At 51.0% G+C, this 17,793-nt stretch overlaps 1 pseudogene across 1 annotated transcript in view; it reads right to left on the bottom strand.

The window, feature by feature from the left end:
* Window positions 1–4,951: 4,951 nt before the first annotated feature.
* The window catches only part of LOC308532622 (phosphofurin acidic cluster sorting protein 2-like), a 305,811-nt pseudogene continuing 292,969 nt past the window's right edge, over window positions 4,952–17,793 (bottom strand). The window contains exon 4 of the transcript in view: window positions 4,952–5,150. The product of the transcript in view is annotated as a phosphofurin acidic cluster sorting protein 2-like (transcript). The remainder of the gene's footprint in view (window positions 5,151–17,793) is intronic.

Here is a 17,793-nt window from a genome sequence, read left to right on the forward strand (position 1 = left end):
ATTTATGTTTAACAGTATTTCATTACATTTTCTTTAAAATAGACTGTAGGTTACTGAATAGTATGAGAAAAATACAGTAACATTGTAAGCATATAGAAAATAAAAACAAATCTTTTTTTTTTAAATATATTTTATTGATTTTTTACAGAGAGGAAGGGAGAGAGATAGAGAATTAGAAACATCGATGAGAGAGAAACATCAATCAGCTGCCTCCTGCACATCTCCCACTGGGGATGTGCCCACAACCCAGGTACATGCCCTTGACCGGAATCGAACCTGGGACCCTTGAGTCCGCAGGCCGACGCTCTATCCACTGAGCCAAACCGGTTTCGGCAAAAAAACAAATCTTTTAAAACTGTACATAAAGGGTGTATTGGAGCCCCATTTGCTGTGACAGCTGACACACTCTGTGGCCCAGGACCTGGCACCACAGGCTTCATAAGAGCTCAGGCGAGTGGCTCACAAGCTGCAGGTGGGTCCACACTAGAAGCTCAGTGACAGCTGTCCCTGGAGCCTGCTCTGGCTCAGGTTAGGGCTCCTGAGTTGGTGTTTCCCCTTTAGGTGTTTCTTCATCTTGCTCTGGAGATGCTTCTGTAGATCCAGGAAGAGAACATGTTACCACCATGACTGCCTTTGTGTGTCTTCCAAGGAAGGAACCTTCCATCTCCATCATTGAAGTCCCAGTTCAAGCCCCCACCCCAGGACGTCCTCCAGACTGCAGGCCCTGGGCAATGACCTGAGTGGCTCTGTGCTCCTGCCTAAGCCCAGCCTCTGGGAGCTATTTACTGTGTGGGCCAGCCCGGTCCCCACTCACCCACACCACCCAATCCACACGCACAGCTCTCTGACTCCTCCCTTTTTTCTAGCAGAAGCCCTCAGACCTCTGCCCTCTGGCAGAAATCTCACAAGGCATGGGATCCAGGGTGTTGCCAGCTTCTCCAAGTCAAAATCCCCATACTCCCCTTAAGGCTCTGATCCAAAGCCCGTTCACTTTTTCTGCTGGTCCAGAGAGCCACTTTCTGCTTCACAGCACGTGTAGATCAGCGATACTTTGAGGAAGAAATCATATTGGCTGCCCTGTGGATGCTACCTGCCTGTGCAGCCCAGTGTGACTGAATCACTCCTGACTAGAAGGAAGCACTGGAGTGCAGTCTTGGGGTCAGGGCCTTTGCTGAATGAATGAGCCCAAACCAGCCCCATCTCAGAAGGCTGGGTGAGGCTGGGTAATCCTGAGGTCCCCCTGCTCACCCCTGGGATTTCTGATCTGGCTTCACCCAGGACAGAGACCCCTAATGGAATCTCCAACGTCTTTAGCAAAAGAGAAAATAGCTTAGCCTAAGGCCTGAGGAGAATCACAAATAAGGCACAAGTTTCTTTAAAAGAAGAGAAAATGGCCAATTGGAACAACCACAGCTCCTCCAGCACAGCTCTCCAGAATCCAGGCTCCCAGCGGGCCTTTTCGTGGGAGGAACCCCCCTCCCGCCGCCCCAAGTCCCTACAATAACCCTATGAAGCTGGGCCTAGGCTCTCCCCATGTTCAGAGAAACAAACACTCAGGGACATGCAGGGATCTGGAGACTCACAGCAAGCAGGCGGCTGAGTGACCACTGTGCTGTGGAGGGGCAGGGCTCACCTGGTCCATGGTTGTTCCCACACATGTTGGGTAGTCCCAAAAGTTCTGTATTAACACAGAAGGGTGGGTGCAGACCAAGGTGGGGACGCTGCCCAGGAAGCTGGTCACTAAGTATTTAACCAGTTTTTCCATTAAGTGCTCCTGGGAGATCTGCACCATACATGTCCATTTTTATTTTTAATTATTTTTTTTTTTTTTGCCCTGTGAAGGTCAAGCTTATTTGGAAGCCTGAGTGAGTGGTGTTGGGGACAACATGGATGCCCAGGGTGAGCTGACAGGCCTCCATGTTGGGTTTAGGATGCCCCCAGTGGGAGGTCAGCTCTGAATCTGGGCACAGGGTGGAGCCAGCTCCCTGGGAAACAGAGTCCTGGCTCCAGGAAGGGCAGGTGGAGAAGGTGAGGACAGTTCTCCCTGGGTGGGTCAGGGTCCAGAAAAACAGACTTGCTCAAAGCTTTGAGGGTTTTTGGGTTAAATTTTATAGAATCTAAATTAAGATATGTTTAGAAGTATTTCAGTATACTTTCTCTACGGTACACTGTATGTTATTAAATATCATAAAAATATAGTAAAATTATAAATATATGTAACACGAACAGAAAACTTTTAACACTGTATCTAAATGGATGTTGGGAGGTGCTCTCTTGCCATGGCTGCTGACATGAGCTCTGGCCCGGGTTATGGCACCACAGGCCACACAGAAGCTGGGGAGAGTTGCTCAAATGCTGCAGGTGGTTCTTCTGCCTCTTGAAGTTCAGTGAAAGCTGGGCCTGGATCCGGCTCTGGCTCTGGAGAGGCCACTAGGGTGGCGTTGCCTCTTGAGCATTTTCCTGATGTTGCTCTGGAGCTGGTTCTGTCGATGCAAGAAGAGGACATGTTACCACCCTCACTGCCTTTTCTGTGCCTTCCAAATGCACACTCACCCACACCACCCCCGGAGGCCTCCTCCTCCAACTGTCTCGGCCTCAGTGGGCTCAGGTGCTCCTGCTGAGAATGGAGGCACTGGGCCTGGTTTGGCAGGTAGGAGACTGCAAGTTGAGCTCTAAGGAAGCCAACAGCATCATCAGGCTGGGAAATTCTGAAGGTGCTGGTCCAGCCAGATGCTCAGGATGCAGGAGATGGCCCTGGGGAGAGAGATAGGTGAGCAGCAGAATGTGAGGCCTGCCTTTCCCTTCCACACGGCCCTCCCACAGCACCACTCAGAGAGCCTTGGGTCCTGTGCCTGCTGCTCCTGCCCATCCAGAAGCCAGACCTTCTCCTCGTCCACCTTCAGTCTGGCAGTCCTGGCAGAGATGGGCCTGGTCACCCAGGAATGGTTGGCATGAAGCCCTCCTACCTGACAGCTCGGGATCAATGAGGGAACCACCTGTCCCCTCCTTCAGGGGAACCTGACATGCTCTCCCAGTGTCCCTGTTCCCTCCCATTAGGACTGAGAGGCCTGGTGTCCACCCAGTTCATGTCACTCATTGGCACTGAGCAGGTGCTTCAGGAATACTGACCAGTGAGCAAACAAACAAACCCCAGGGCCTTCCTATCACCTCAAACTTTGGCTCCTGCACCTACATGCTGCCTCATTCACTAGCTGTCCTGTGTGGTTCTTTGCATCCCACTGAAAGTCAACTCCCACAGGGCAGGGTACACCAAGATGCCACTGAGGAGGTTCTACCAGATAAGGGAGCAAGGTCCCGGGATAGGGGTGCAGACTGGGCTGGGATTAGGAGTGGAAGGCTATGAATTGTCTGAGGGGCTTCTGTGCACTGACCTCCCCAATAGCCCACACCACCCATATCCACTTGCACAGCTCTCTCTGACTCATGTCCTTTTTTCTAGGAGAAGCCCTCCAACTTCTGCCCTCTTGCAGAAATCCAAACATGAGTGGGATCCAGGGTTTTGCCAGTACCTTGAATTCACAGTCCCCATACTCCCCTCAGGATCTGATCCAAAACTGACTCACGTTTTCTGCTGAGCAGAGGTCTACCCTCCCCTTCACAATACGTGAAGATGCAGCCATAAGTAGGGGAGGCCAGGAGGATGTCACATCAGGTGTCCTGTGGACATTACGAGCCTTGGTAGCCTAGTGGGACTGAATCGCTCCCTCCCAGAAGGAAGCTCTGGAGTGAAGGCCTGGTGTCTGCTCTGAGCACTGGGTTATGGTCAGTGCCTAGAAACATTTCTGTACCTGGCAGGGCTTCTAGTATATTTGGTGATTGAATGAGCCCAAACCAGCCCCATCTCAGATTGCTGGGTGACCCTGGGCCCCACTGCTCACCCCTGGCATCTCTAATCTGGATTCACCTGGCACAGAGACCCCTAATATTATCTCCAATCTCTTTGTAATATTTGAAAAGTGCTTAACCCAAGGCCCCAAAGAGAATCACAATTTGGCAGTGGCTTCTTCAAAAGGAAGAGAAAATGACAGGTCGGCTCAATCACAGCCCCTGCAGCAGACTTCTCCACTGCCTAGGCTCCCAGAGAACACTTACCAGGGAGGAACCCAGCGAGTCCCTACAATAACCCTATGAGCCTGCTCCCTGCTTCTCGGAGGTTTCAGAGGAACAAACACTCAGAGAGTTGCAGTGACCTGAAGGCAAACAGCCAACAGGTGGCCTGGTGAGCATGTGCTCTGGAGGAGGAGGGGCTCACCTGGTAAATAATTGGTCCCACAGCTGTTGGGAGGTAGCAAATGATCTGTAGAAACAGAGAGGAACACAAGTGGGTTCCCTCCTCAGGTAATCGACCACTGTGTCTAGCCAGTGTGCTAGGGCGATATGCCCCATACAGGTCATTTTTTCTTTCTGCCTGTGAGGCTGACGTTCACTGGTAACTCTGAGTAGGTGGTGCTGGACCAGTTGGCTGGTTGGCAGCTATTTCCCAGGTCTGGGCTGACTGGACTCCAAGTTCTGCTCAGAATGCTGCAATCAGAGGCTAGTCCTTAACCTCTGGCTGCGGAGCTCTGAGTCTGGGCACAGGTTGGAGCTGTCTCCCAGGGAAGCAGAGTCCTGGCTTCCTGGAAGGGCAGGTCTTCAAGGCCAGAACCCTTCTCACTGAGAATATTGGGCATCCTGAGGCCAAAACACATCTTCCATGATGCTCCAGCTCAACACTGCCCTCCTGAGTCCCACCCGCCACAGCGTCTGGTTACTGAACAGAGCATTGAGGAGCTCCCAGTGAGGGTCAACCCCCTTAGGTTCCAGGCTGTGAGTACATTTTCTTTGGGTTCCCAGGGTCTGTGTCTGGAGGAAACTGAACTGTTCACAGAAAAGCAGCTGGGTCCTTCTGGTCTTGGCCAAGGCAGACTGAAGGGCAGGGGGAGGGGCAGGGTTAGAAGGTGGGATTGTTGTGTCCGAAGATGCAGATGGGGAAGTGCTTGACGTGGGAGGACCACTGGGCTGCCAGCTGGAAAAACCCCACGTCATTCCACTGCACACCATCGATGACGACCGGCAGCATGCTCTGCTGGTGCTTGGCCCTGCAAACCAGGCGACCAATGCCCTGGATGCACTGGCTTTGGGACTCCACACTCTCGTCCTTGATTTTCTTGGGTGCCTTCTTTTTTTTCTCCTTTGTGACCACTGTCATGGACATGGCAGGTGTTGCTGTGCCCTCAACACTGCGGGGCAGTCTGCTGACCTGGACAGACTGGAAGAATCACTTGAGTGTGTTTTTGGTGGTAGGCAGCTGTTTCTTCTCTGCGATTCTCTTCCTATCTATTGGCTGGACTGCTGTCCAGTAATCCACCTGCAGCTCCATCATCTGTGCATGGACACTCTGGCTGGTGGAGGACAGGCCCCCACTCATTGAAGGGGGGGAGAGTGTGTTGGGTGAGGCCTTCCCGGTAGGGGACAGAAGCTCACCGGAGCATGAGGTGACTACATCATCTGAGCCTGCTGACATGGCTGCAGATGGTTCCACTCTTCCAACCTTCACTGCCCCCACAAAGGGGATGAGTTGTGAGGAATTCTCATTGGGGCGCTGCTGCTTAGACATGAGAATGGCCTCAGCAATGGGCAGCAGGTAGACACAGATGGCCCCGGCAATGTACTCAGAGATTCTCAACACAACAGCCTGTGTGTCTTGCAAGGTGTTCTCAGACTCCAGGTTGTTGAACATGTCCCGCCAGTACAGGTCCTGGAAGAAGTTGTTGTAGCAGCAGTCCATGGAGCCCAGGTAGCTGGCTAAGGGGTGGGGACCCAGCGGGATGACCAGGAAGCGCATGTAGTCTAGCCATTGGGGTGGCTGCTGGGACAGCTGCCTCACGAAGACCCGCAGCACAGCGTTGAAGTAGGGCTGTGCCCCTGCCACCGCCATCTTCACAGGAGTCAGGGCCTGGGAATCGCAGTTGCAGTATCTCTGCATGTGTGAGACGATGATGCTGAAGGCCTCCTGGACGTCATCTGTGGAGCAAGTGCACACCACGGGCAGCGTGTGCCCCTGCAGGATGTCCGAAAGTAACTGGCCCTGCCAGGCGCAGGTGTTGACCAGGATGATGTTCTCGGGCATCTTGTCCTGGCAAATGAGGATGTTGTGGAGCTGGTCACGGACGGGCTTCCTGGGGATCTGCCACTGGCTCTGTGGGTCTGGGCTCTCGTTGTCCAGTCTGTTGACCCACTCATTCGGGGCTGTGTTGCAGCCTCGGTGGCCAGCCTGCTTCCTCTTGGACCTGCTGGAGGGCAGGACCAGAGACTTGGTGAAGCGCACTATGGATGGCAGCTTCTTGGTGAACCAATGCTGGGCGGAGGACCCTGCCTCCCGGTTGTCCTCCAGCTGTGCCAGCTGCTTCCCAGGGGAGCCAATTGTGTGGGCCATTGAGTCAGAGCTACTATCACTTGACATGCTGTCAAAGTATCGCCTGAGTTTGGGCTTTGGGGTGCTGGGGACACTGATATCGTCCTCCGTGTCTAGGCTACTGTCACTAGAGCTCAGCACAATATCATACCGACGGTGCAGAGCCTTCTCCACTTTGGGGACATGCCTCACAAGGGCCTGTTCTGAGGATATGACCTTCTCCGACACTTGGGCCCTGAGCATACATGCCACGGCTTCCTGGTGGTAATTGTGTTGCCTGTTCATGCACCTCCTTCTTACTATGAGATTCCCTTGGTCCAAGTTATTCTCCTGGGACTGCCTGTGGACGGCATTCTTGCTGGCCGCGTGCTCAAAGAAGCAGCTCTCAGATGTGGCGGCGAAGTCGTTATGTGAGGTTTGGTCCTTGGTGCTGGCCTGCATGGCAGTGGCCTCCTGATCGCTAGGCTGGCGGGACAGGGAGGCCATTCGAATCATAGTGGTGTGTGTGCTGTAGGCCACAAGTTGGGAGTCACTGTGGCTTGTCTGCTTCTCTCCGGGGCCCTCGCATTCTCAGGCGGGTGGGCCAGACTCAGAGGCTCCTTTTGGATCCTGGTGCTGTGGAGGCCCCACATCTCCATCGGCAAGCTGGAGTCTGACAGGCCTTCCATGTATGGCCTGAGCTTGGGATTGGGGCTGCTGAGGACACTGTGATTGTCCTTCATGTCTGAGCCGCTAGACAGGCCTTCAAAGTATCGCCGAAGCTTAGGTATGGGGGTGCTGAGGACGCTGCCATCCTCCGCACTGTCTGGGCCACTGTCACTGGGGTTCGGCAGCATGTCATACAGGAGGACCAGGTCCTCCTCCACCCCCGGGACATGCTCCCCATGGTCCTGCTCAGGGTCCAGGACCTCCTTCAACACTTGGACTGTGCGCAGCCATAACAGGACTTTCTGGTTGTAGTTCTGTTGCCTGGTCAGGGTGCTCCTTATGAATATGAGATTCTCCTCACCAAAGTCATCCTCCTCCTGGTCAGCGGTGTGGTAACTGGCCTCCCGCTGCGAGAAGAAGCTCTCACACTTACACTCAGAGTAGTTGTCCAAGGACTCAGCCTCGGGACTGGCTTGCCTGGTGCTGTCCTCCTGGTCGATGGGCGGCATGGACAGGGAGGAGATCTGGATCTTGTCCACCTTGCTGGTGGGTGTGCCTTGGACCACAAATTCATTGTCCCTCTCACTTGATTGCTTGCCTCCCAGGGCCCACGAATTCTCGGGCATGTGGGGCAGACTCAGAGGCTCTGTTTGGGTCCTGTCACTGTGGCTGCCCCACATCTCCGTCTGTAAACTGGAGTCTGACAGGCCATCCAAGTATGGCCTGAGCTTGGGCCTGGGGGTGCTGAGGACGCTCTCATCATCCTCCAGGTATGGGTCACTTTTCCTGCGTTTCCCCATCACGTCAGACCGAAGGTCCCTCTCTGACACTTTGGACCTGTGAAACAGCGCCAGGACTTTCAGCTTCAGGTTTCCTCCTATGGATGGCCGCTGCTTCTTTGGCTCCCCCTTCTCCAAGGCATCCTTGTGCAGGTCCTGTCTGTGCTTTCCCCTGCCGCTGGCCTGCAGCTCATCCTGCCCCTCGTAGTTCCCTGCCGCCTTGGCCTTAGGGCTGACCTGCATGGCACTGTCCTCGTGTTCGATGGGCTCACTGCACAGGGATGAGATCCAGATCTCGGCCACCGCAGTGGAAGATTCCTTGATGCTGCGGCAAAGGCTCACCATCTGGCCACACCTGGGGTTTCGCTGCATGACGTCAGCCATGTGGATGACGCCAGAGGCCAGTGTCTCGTAGCCCAGGACGTTTCTGTTCTTAGAGCATTTCCTCTGCTCCAGCAGGATCAGGAGCTTGTTACCTTCTCCCTTGAGGAAGTGGTTGTACTGCAGGGAGAAGGTGAGCGCCAGGTTGGTGTGCACTGGTCTACTGTGGGGCAGCACAATCCCTTGGGACCTCAGGATGCCCTTGGAATCCCGCATCCTCACGGAAATTACCACGGAGTTGAGGTCCTTGGCCAGCTTCTTGAAGATCACTAGCTTCGTTACAGTGAGACTACACCACCTGGGCACGCAGCTGGGGCTGGAGCAGTCCACCTCCCAGGTGGCGAACAGGTTCTGGGGGACCAGTGTTTTGAGCACCGTGGACATGCTGGCCAGGCCCACAGTTCGTGAGGAAGCTGCAGCTGCTGGCCCCCTACTGGTCCATTTTCTTCTCAGGGTTGGTGGTTTTTTTCCTGTGGTGGGACAGAGGAGGGACATGATTGGTGGCAAGAAGTGGGGCATGAGTGGTTGAAGGAGGGTGTTGTCACACAAAAAGTGTCCACTCTCCAACCTGTGATTAGGTCAGGGAAGGCCTGGGTGATGGTCTTTTAACCTCAGAGACCTAAAGTTATCACAAAGATGCTTTGAAATTAAAACGTTTTAACTAAAAGCTGTTTACGGTGGGTCGCTGTGTCCTAGGCTGGAATCTTCTCCTAAAAAGGTCCTGCTTTACCTTAACTGAGATTGTCTACTGTCTTTTGGAATCTACAAGAACATAGCTTTGGAACGTCAAAGGAATTTTCCTTTTTTTTGGACACACTGTGCTCTGCGGAGACCACAAATCCCCTCATTGTTATTGAGTTCGTTGTTGGTTGTTCTATCCTATATCCCCCTATGGGAAAGAAGTATTTATCTGTCATTTTATACAATCTATTACCAATGGATTTCATGCAACCCGCATACATCTCCATTTCTGACCGTAATATCTAAAATAAGGTGACAACTGCCATTCTCCAGAGCATTATTTCAGTCCATTGAGGTTTTGATTCAAGGCAAATGACCATTTGGCTCAGATAAAATCTCAACAATTGTTCACAGTTTTGAATGCTTCTGACATGGACATTTACTTGGCACAATACAGCAGGATCCCAGAAAATCTCACCCAGCACCACCCTGCAGACCTACACCCGGTGCTGGCATCCAGCAAAGGGTCCATTGACGCACCAGTTCCCTGCCTGCCGGTGAACTTGTGACACTTGTCTGTTGGATTCAGGACCTTCCCTTGCTTGTGTTGCTGACTTTATTGGAGCCATATTTTGTAATACTCTTGGTGGAACAAAGGTTAACAGTTGATAGATCCCAGGCTATGGAGAGACAGGAGGGAAAATGGGACTGGTTTTTCCCCCTGGCTTTTCTATAGGATTTGCCTTTTGAGAGTCTGGGCAAACACCTTAACTGTTTAAGTGAGAGCTGATCTTGTTCAGCTCAGAAGATAAAGGTGCACATCCTCCTTCCTGCTTGAATCTCAGATGTTCTTAGACAACTGAGGATCTTTGCGGATGTGTCAGAGGTCATTCCTCATGACATGCAGGAGCCCCATAAGGAAATTCCCACACAACTGCAATTAAACTAACTGGCTCTTCAGGGGGAGCACTTATAACGTTTAGTCCACCTGTGCTGGTAGCCCTTCTGGTTGTTGTAGTCAGCAAGGAGAGAAACTGAGGCACATAAGAAGGTTGAATGAGACTCTAGGGGAGTGAGCATCTTGTAGCTCAACCCGTAAAGCAACAAATTTTAACCCATTGCATAACACTCCTAGAAAATGTGCTGAGACTCTGCAGGAACCAAACAACAATAAAAACAACAAGAATAAGCATACCTGTAATTAACATGGGAAGTTGTGCCCTCATGACTGGGAACTCCCAGAATCCAGCCCTCATTAATATTCCTGATAGGAAGCCTTGACTTGCAAGTGCTTTACAGAAATGTAAATGTAGGAAGATTCAACTAGAAAATATCAACTAAAAAAATGGCCAATATGCAGTTGTCTTTGGGTGCCTAAATTGATTTTTCACAGGCAAAACAAACAAACAAATACTAGTAAAATGCCGGCCTGAAAATTAAACTGATTTGGGTGAATAGGACGCATATCTTGATTTGGATATTAGAAACTTCTAAGGAGAAGCACAGATAAATTCTATATAAAAAAGAAATGAACAAGAAATTTCAGAGATTATCTTCCAACTCTCCTGAAGCTAATACATACTAACACCCCATCCTCCCCCTTCTATAGCACGTCCACTATATCTTTTGCTCTCTGAGCGTCCTTGTCCAGATGTGTTCCTTCCCTTCCTTTCTTCCTATCCCTTCTGTCCCCTCCACTGTCCCTCCCTACTGACTTAGGGAAAATGAGAAGAGGAATTCTACCAACTCCCTTTGGAGAAAAGCTGCTCTCAGCCAGAGAGGAACCAGCAATCATTCTCCATTTTCTCTATGGCCCTGATTGGTTCACAGAGAAAATTAACTGATAGAACATGTAATCCTGGCTCTTTTAACCTATTGCAATTAATATACTCCTGGTTTCTGGGAGCAAAAGCAAGAGAATTACTAAATAAGGTTTATAGAAAACTCCTATAGAGAAGCCTTCACACTTTAGGGATATAGGAAACTGAAATTGGATTTAGATAAAGGAAACAAACAAAAACAAGCATAGGGCTGCTCCAAGCGTGTTTTTCCTTCTCACTGATACTTTGGGAGAATTTTAAATTATCATTAAAAGGAAGCCATTTCCCTAGCCAGTTTGGCTCAAGAGATAGAGTGTCGCCTGCAGACCAAAGTGTCCCAGGTTTGATTCTGGTCAAGAGCACATGCCCAGGTTGTGGTCTCTATCCCCATTAGGGGGCGTGCAGGAGGCAGCCAATTGATGATTCTCTCTCATCATTGATGTTTCTATCTCTCTCTCCCTTCCCTTCCTCTCTGAAATCAATAAAAAATCTATTTTAAAAAAGTGGGAGGGGGAGAAGTGCCCTGCATATACTGAGGCTATTTTATTTGATCTTAACTACACCCTATTAAGTGCTTTCACTGTGCTAGGGTGAGGGACTGTGGCATGGAAGGGTTACAGAATGTTACAGAATGTGCTAAGGGGAGGAAATGGGACATGAGATATTGAATGTGCTGGGAGTGGGGACTGACGTATGGAGGATTGTGTCAGAGTTAGGAACCACGGAAGAAAAATTGCTAGATTGTCTTAGAAAAACAATGTGTTATGATACGCTCCATCCAGGTGTGCCTCTGTTTACCCCGCCCCCTCCTTTGTGCTTATGAACTTTCTATGAACGTCTAAGGTAACACTGTTGTGCTATAAAGGATCATACTGCACCCTTGATCTCTGCCACATGCTCCGAAGCTCCCAGAGGGGGAGATAGGCGCTGTGGTCAGCTGGCCAGCTTAATAAAGGCTCTTAAATTTAAATTCTGAGTCGGTGGTCTATCTCGCTGAGCCAACCCATAACATTTGGAGGCCCCATCGAGATACCCGGCAGGGAGGAGAGGGACCCCTTATTTAGGGCTGGAGGCTCTCCCCCGGCAGGGGTGAGAGGGACCCCTTGTTTAGGGCAGGAGGCTCTCCCCCACTTGTTGCCAGGCACTCAGTGAGATACCCCACACCTGTGGAGAACGACTACCAAGGAGGCCTCCAGTCCACCCAAAAACTTTCAATTCAGAAAACGAGCCACCTGGACTCTCGAGAGAGGGAAGAGACAGGTCGTTAAACTGGAATTGGGACGTCCCACGGAAGGACCTATATGGAGGGCTGGAAGCAGCGGTACTCCTGGTCCTGACCCGCCTCCACGATGGTGGCCGGGTTCCCTGGTTCGTGCGGCTGTAGGCTGCACTGGGTTTGTCTGTCTGGTATTTGTTTGTTTTGGTGTTTATTGTCAAAGAGTTGTCTGCTTCTGTGTACACCCTGCTGCAATGTTTTTTGAAAAATTTTCAGGACTTCAAGGAGAAAGCTGCAGGTTCCGGCCAACCTTAGGTTGCATTTGGCTGATTTATTTTGTCTTTGTTCTTTGTTGTCTTTGTCTTTGTCAAATGGGATAGTTTCAGTCATCTTCGTCGACCCCCTATCAGTCAGGCCCACTCTGGGTGAGTGGAAGGGGAGCTTGATCACCTCCTGGGAAGCTATAAAGCTCCCTCAGGAATTGGGAAATTGTTAGGAATTGGGTGGATTGTTCAAACTCTGAGTGAATGTCTGGTGAAAGTGTGTGAGTGTGGAGGGAGGGGGCCTGCCCTCTCCGCTCCTTTGTGTGGCTCCACGACTTCGGTTACGGAGTCCGAGTGGGCCCCAACCTGCGGTTCCGCGATTCGTCATATGGCATAACGGTGACTCACCCCCATGTGGAGGTGACCAGGCCCGGGGTTTATACAGGTGCACCTTAGCTACGATGAATCTAAGCTCCCAAGGGACGCGGCCAGGCGGGCATCTGAGTGAGGACCTGTGAAAACAGGTCACCCCCTCCCTTCTCTGTCTCTCACCACCGATCATCATGGGGTCGGGACAAAGTTTGTTTGTGTGGGACTAGCCAATTTACTACAGAGACGGAGGAAAAAGGTGTAAATCATTACTGGTCTGTGTGAAGTAAAAGCTACTTTGATTTATTCTGCTTTCTGTTGATACGCTTGACTGAACGTTTGGGCTGGCCCCTTAACAGTCAGCAAATAGTCTCTCGGCAGCTGCGAAAATTATTTTTCTCAGAGTCTTTTGCTCACTGTTAAAGGGAATCTGCCCACTTAGTTAATAAGGATTTCTGTCTATCAGTTGCTCTTACCTAGGTTATAATTTACTGTATTAAACTAAAGTTCTGGGGTAGATTTAAAAGTTATAATGTTAATGCTTTTGATTTACAGCGATTCTGTGAATGGAAGTGGCCCACTTTCCAGGAGGGGTGGCCGGATGCAGGGTCTTTTGATCTGACCACTGCCTACCGGGTCCATTATGTCATATATGGCCGCCCAGGGCATCCTGATCAAATTCCTTATATTCAGGTTTGGGTTGACATATTGTCCAAGAAACCCCGGTAGATGAGGGCATGCCTCCTGAGGGGAAATTGGGACAGAGACAGACAATTCTTTTGGCCGGGCCCCAAAAAGGAAAGGCTCCCCCGGTCCTTCAGGGAGAGCAGGAAGAACCCATTAGCTGGCCGCCCCCCATGGTCCCCAGGCACTGGATCTGGGTGAGCCCCGGCCTCAAGTCCAGGCCACACCACCAGCTCTTGACCCGGAGCCCCTACCTCCCCTGATGCCAATTGTCTTCCTTCCGGATGGGAGGGGTTTTGTTGTTCTTCAATGCCTTCAGTCCATCCCATACTAGGCAGGGGACAGCGTATGGAGGGAGAGAGACAGAGGGGGATAACCTGCAGGACCTTGCGACATCCGCCAGTCCTGCAGTTGCCACTACGGCAGGCCGGCTCTCTAGATCTGGGGCTAGACAGGCAGCCCTCTGGGGAAGCAAGGCAGACCGAGGCGCTATTCCCAGCTCCAGACCAGATTGGGGAGTGAATGATCAAAGAAGGGGGGCTAGATGCCTGAGCTGCCTGCAGTGGCCCTAAAAAAAGAAGCAGCAGCAGCAGCAGTGAGAAAGTACTTAGGCCTTTGGCTTGCAGGCTACAGCAGTTAAGCCAGAAGCCAGTGACTGGTACTAGCCTTCCTACAGCCCCAGAAATAGAGTAGCAAGCCTGAGATCTATGAAAGCTGCAGAGAGAGCTAGTAAAAGCTCCCTGCTTGCAAATGTACTGAAAGGATTTAGTACCTGTTGCTGCTGGAAGAGGAGGGGCTGATATCCCCTTCCAGTGCACTCCCTTCAAAGAGGCCTGGTCGCTGCTCTGCCATAAAGGGGACTGGTGGGAAGACAAGGAAAGCGGGGCCCTATAACTAATAAACAGAGTTAAAAAAAAAAAAAAAAGGGCACTCTCCCTGGACCTGGGAGCCATCAGGACTTTGAAATTCTCCAAGAGAGGAGGAGTCTGACTCAGAGACTAGCCGAAACCTCGTTGGGTTAGTTAGGAGGACCAGAGGCTGCATATTGAACTTATAGACTGCAATTTGCTAGGCAGAGGTCCGAGCCCAGTTGCATAGGGGTTACACTACCTATGTACAGCAAAACAACTTTCTCCTGTGCCAGAATACATTTTAAGGAAATTGGACAAACTGTATTTGTGGCTAGAAGAACTGGCCTATGTGTAAACTGTCCTGGAAGAAGGCTATGTAGGGTGAACCCAAAAAGTAAAGGGTGTCTAGCTGCTGAGAGGGCAGTTGCCCAGGTGGGCAAAGAAGAATACCCATTAAATTTTGGTCTCTATTGAGAGCGAGTTGACAGTTAGCAACCTGTATACTGTCTTACAGGTCTGTGCGACCATGCCCATGTCAGGGGTGGCACAAAACCTCAACTGTAGGAAACTGGGGAAGGCCTGTCTAGAACAGAGGGGGTTAATAAAGTGGTAAATACTAGCCCTCTGTTACAGGAATTACAGACCCTATGAGGCCCTGTGACATATAAGACCCTGTAGGGAAATAAAGCTCCTTTAGTCCGTTCTGAAAGAACAAATAAAAGACAGATTAAAGGCTGTGTTTCCCGCCAAGCAACCCAACTGGAACCCCTATAGTGAAAGGGGAAAGGGGGCTCTCAATCGGTATTGCCAGACTCTATTAGGGGGCATCTGAGCTGCTGCTTGGAGACCCACAAACCTCTCTAAGGTGACAGAGACAGTCCAGGGGCCTAACCCTGATGCCCCGGAAAGTCGGAGGGCTGTCAATGTTGCATTTGTTTCCCAGTTGGCCCCAAATATTAGGAAAAAATGACAGAAATTAGAAGGCTTTGAGGAGAAATCAATCTCTAAATTGGTTGAGGTGGCCCAGAAGGTTTTTGACAATCGGGAGGACCCGACAGCAGGTTTAAACACCCAAATGGCCAAGGTCCTCCTGGCCATGAGTGAGGAGGGAGGCCCAAGGGGCCGCAGAGACAATAAGGGCAAAGAAAAGCCTCGTGGGAGAAAAGGAGTCCAACCCAGGCTTGGGAAAAATCAATGTGCATTTTGCAGAAAGGAAGAACATTGGAAAAGGGAGTGCCCTGAACGTGCGGGGAAACCGACTCCCTCCCATGCTGGTGAAGGAAGTGGATTGGGGTTGTTGGGGCTCAGCTAGCCCCCAGGAGCCCAAGGGACGTAATATGGCCAATTGCCTCTGTCCCAGAGAAGAGACTGACAAGCAACTATGGGACTGGGGCAGCCCTGGCAGGTAAGTATCTGTTGAGGGAGAGAGTTGCTAAGAGTAAGTGGGTGGAGTTTTCTCCCCTAGCAAAATCCCCTGGAAAATACCCTGCCCCAGGCTGGAGTAGTGGCAGAGATGGGTAATTAGATAATTCTCCTTGATGGTGGTTGTAGGGGGTGTGGGTGTGTGAGCAGGGAGGGGTAGAGGCTGTTTTGAAGACACTAGTTTTTCGTCAATGTGCCTGGCAAGATGGGGACAGTCATTCCTCTCCACCTGCTCCAAGCTCCGTGCTCACCTGGGCGCTCAAGAGCATGTCTCTAAACTAGTGCGTGTCACATGTCCCTGTGCACACACATACCCGGGGACCTTGTTAAAATGTAGATTCTAATTCAATAGGTTCAGGTTGGAGTGGGCATTTCCAAATGTCTCCAGGTGATTTTCATGCTGGTCCTGGGAACATCACTTTGAATGACAAGGTCACAGCTTTTGTACCCAACAGCATCTTCATCCCCAGGGAGCCTTTTAGGAATGCAGATTCACAGGCCCCTCCTCAGAGGCAGCAGCTCTATTTACACAAGCCCTCCAGGAGCGCTGGCATCTGCTCAGGTGTGAGGACCACTGCTGTAGAGCATACAGGAGCTATTCTCATTGGAAGGACAGATGAGGGTTTCCAGAAATGGCATTCAGCCAGCACAGAATGCCAGGGCGAGGAGACATGCCCAGGAAGATACTGAGCCCAGCCCTCTTCCAGCTGTGGTAGGCAGGTAGACAGGCATGAGCCGAGCAAGGACAATGGGCCAAGTACAGAAGGCCACCAGGGCAAAAAGCTCCGGGCGCCTAGCAAAGGGAAAAACTAGGAAAACAAGGGCCTCACACGCAGGGTAATCTTTCCTCCCCTAGCATATTTCTGGTCATGCAGTCAGACCCTCCCAGGACCTTTCCTCTCTGGCATGTTACTAACCATGTGGTAGAGCCCCTTAGAGGGGGAGCAAGGGGTCAGAGAATAGCCTCATAGGACTCCCATACAAGCCCTTGCTCAACCACTCCCTAAGCCTTAACCTAGTGGTTCTCAACCTTGGCTGCACATTAGAATCACCTGGGAATCTTTTTAAAATCCTGATTTCTGGGCCTCATCCTTCAGAAATTCTGTTTCTTTGTCATGAGATGGGGCCACAACATTAGTCTGTGCCTCCCTGACTCCTCCAGCCAGGCACAGGCTCCTTGCCTCTCTCTTCTTCCTGAGCTCCCAGGGCCCTTCCTTTGCCTCTGTAATTGGTTCCTGGGTGCAGTTATCCTTTGTCTCAAGTCTTCTACCTCTGTGACTGTCTAAACTTTCTCTTATAGTTTGAGTCTTGGATCTGAATCCTTTCTAGCAAGAACTCAAGTGCCAGTGGTGCTGAACTGAGGTCCAATCTCAGGTAACAACTGGTGCTATTTTCTCCACCAACAAAGGTGGCCCCGGGAAAAGTCCTTTGCCCAGGGGGCAGCTGGCAGTGGTCCTGGGACCTTCCACAGAAACTCATTCTGATGATAGGGCCTTCCTGCAATGCCAGCATCCCTGAAGAGAAGCTTTGTGGTGGGCATGTAGTGGGAAGGGAAGATGAGAGAAGGATTTCTTGAGGCTTGTGAGAAAGGGGATGCAGAGAAAGGGGGCCCTGGCCTTGTCGCTACCACCATGCAGATGTTCTCCAGCTCCCTAGTCCTATCAGCTCTTCTCTGCCCACCTCCCTCTCAGGTACGAGTAATAGGTGTCCTGTTCACAAGAAATCCATCCCCTCTCCTTCCTCCACTTCCCACCGGGACTAGGTCTAACCTCAATGTTTCCAAAGAGAGAGGGGAGGAGAGAAGAGAGGCAGAGAAAGCAGCAGGTGCCTGAGCCCATATTTTAGTCTTGCCAAGGAGCCATGATTCTTCAAACCTATGTGTCTTAATCCCTCAGAATTGCAATAACAAAAATATCATAGACTGGGTGGCTTATAAACAACAAACATTTATTTCTTAGTGTTCTGGAGGTTAGGAAGTCCAAGACTGGTGTCCGGTGAGACTCCACTTTCTTGTCAGCTGTCTTCTTGCTGTCGCCTCCTATGGCGGAAGGGATGGGAGAGGGGGGGTGTCTCTAGGGTTTCTTTTATGAAGGCACTAATCCCATCCATGAATGGTCCACCAAAGGCCCCACCCCCCAAAGGCCTCACCTCCAAATACCATCACATTGGGGGTTAGATTTTAACATATGAATTTTGAACACAAACAACCAGCCTATGATACCCTATTGTAACCCCATCCTTTAAAAATACCTTTTGGAATATCT

This window comes from Myotis nattereri (assembly GCF_964212035.1).
Source record: "Myotis nattereri genome assembly, chromosome: 16".
In the NCBI taxonomy this organism is placed as follows: Eukaryota; Metazoa; Chordata; class Mammalia; order Chiroptera; family Vespertilionidae; genus Myotis; species Myotis nattereri.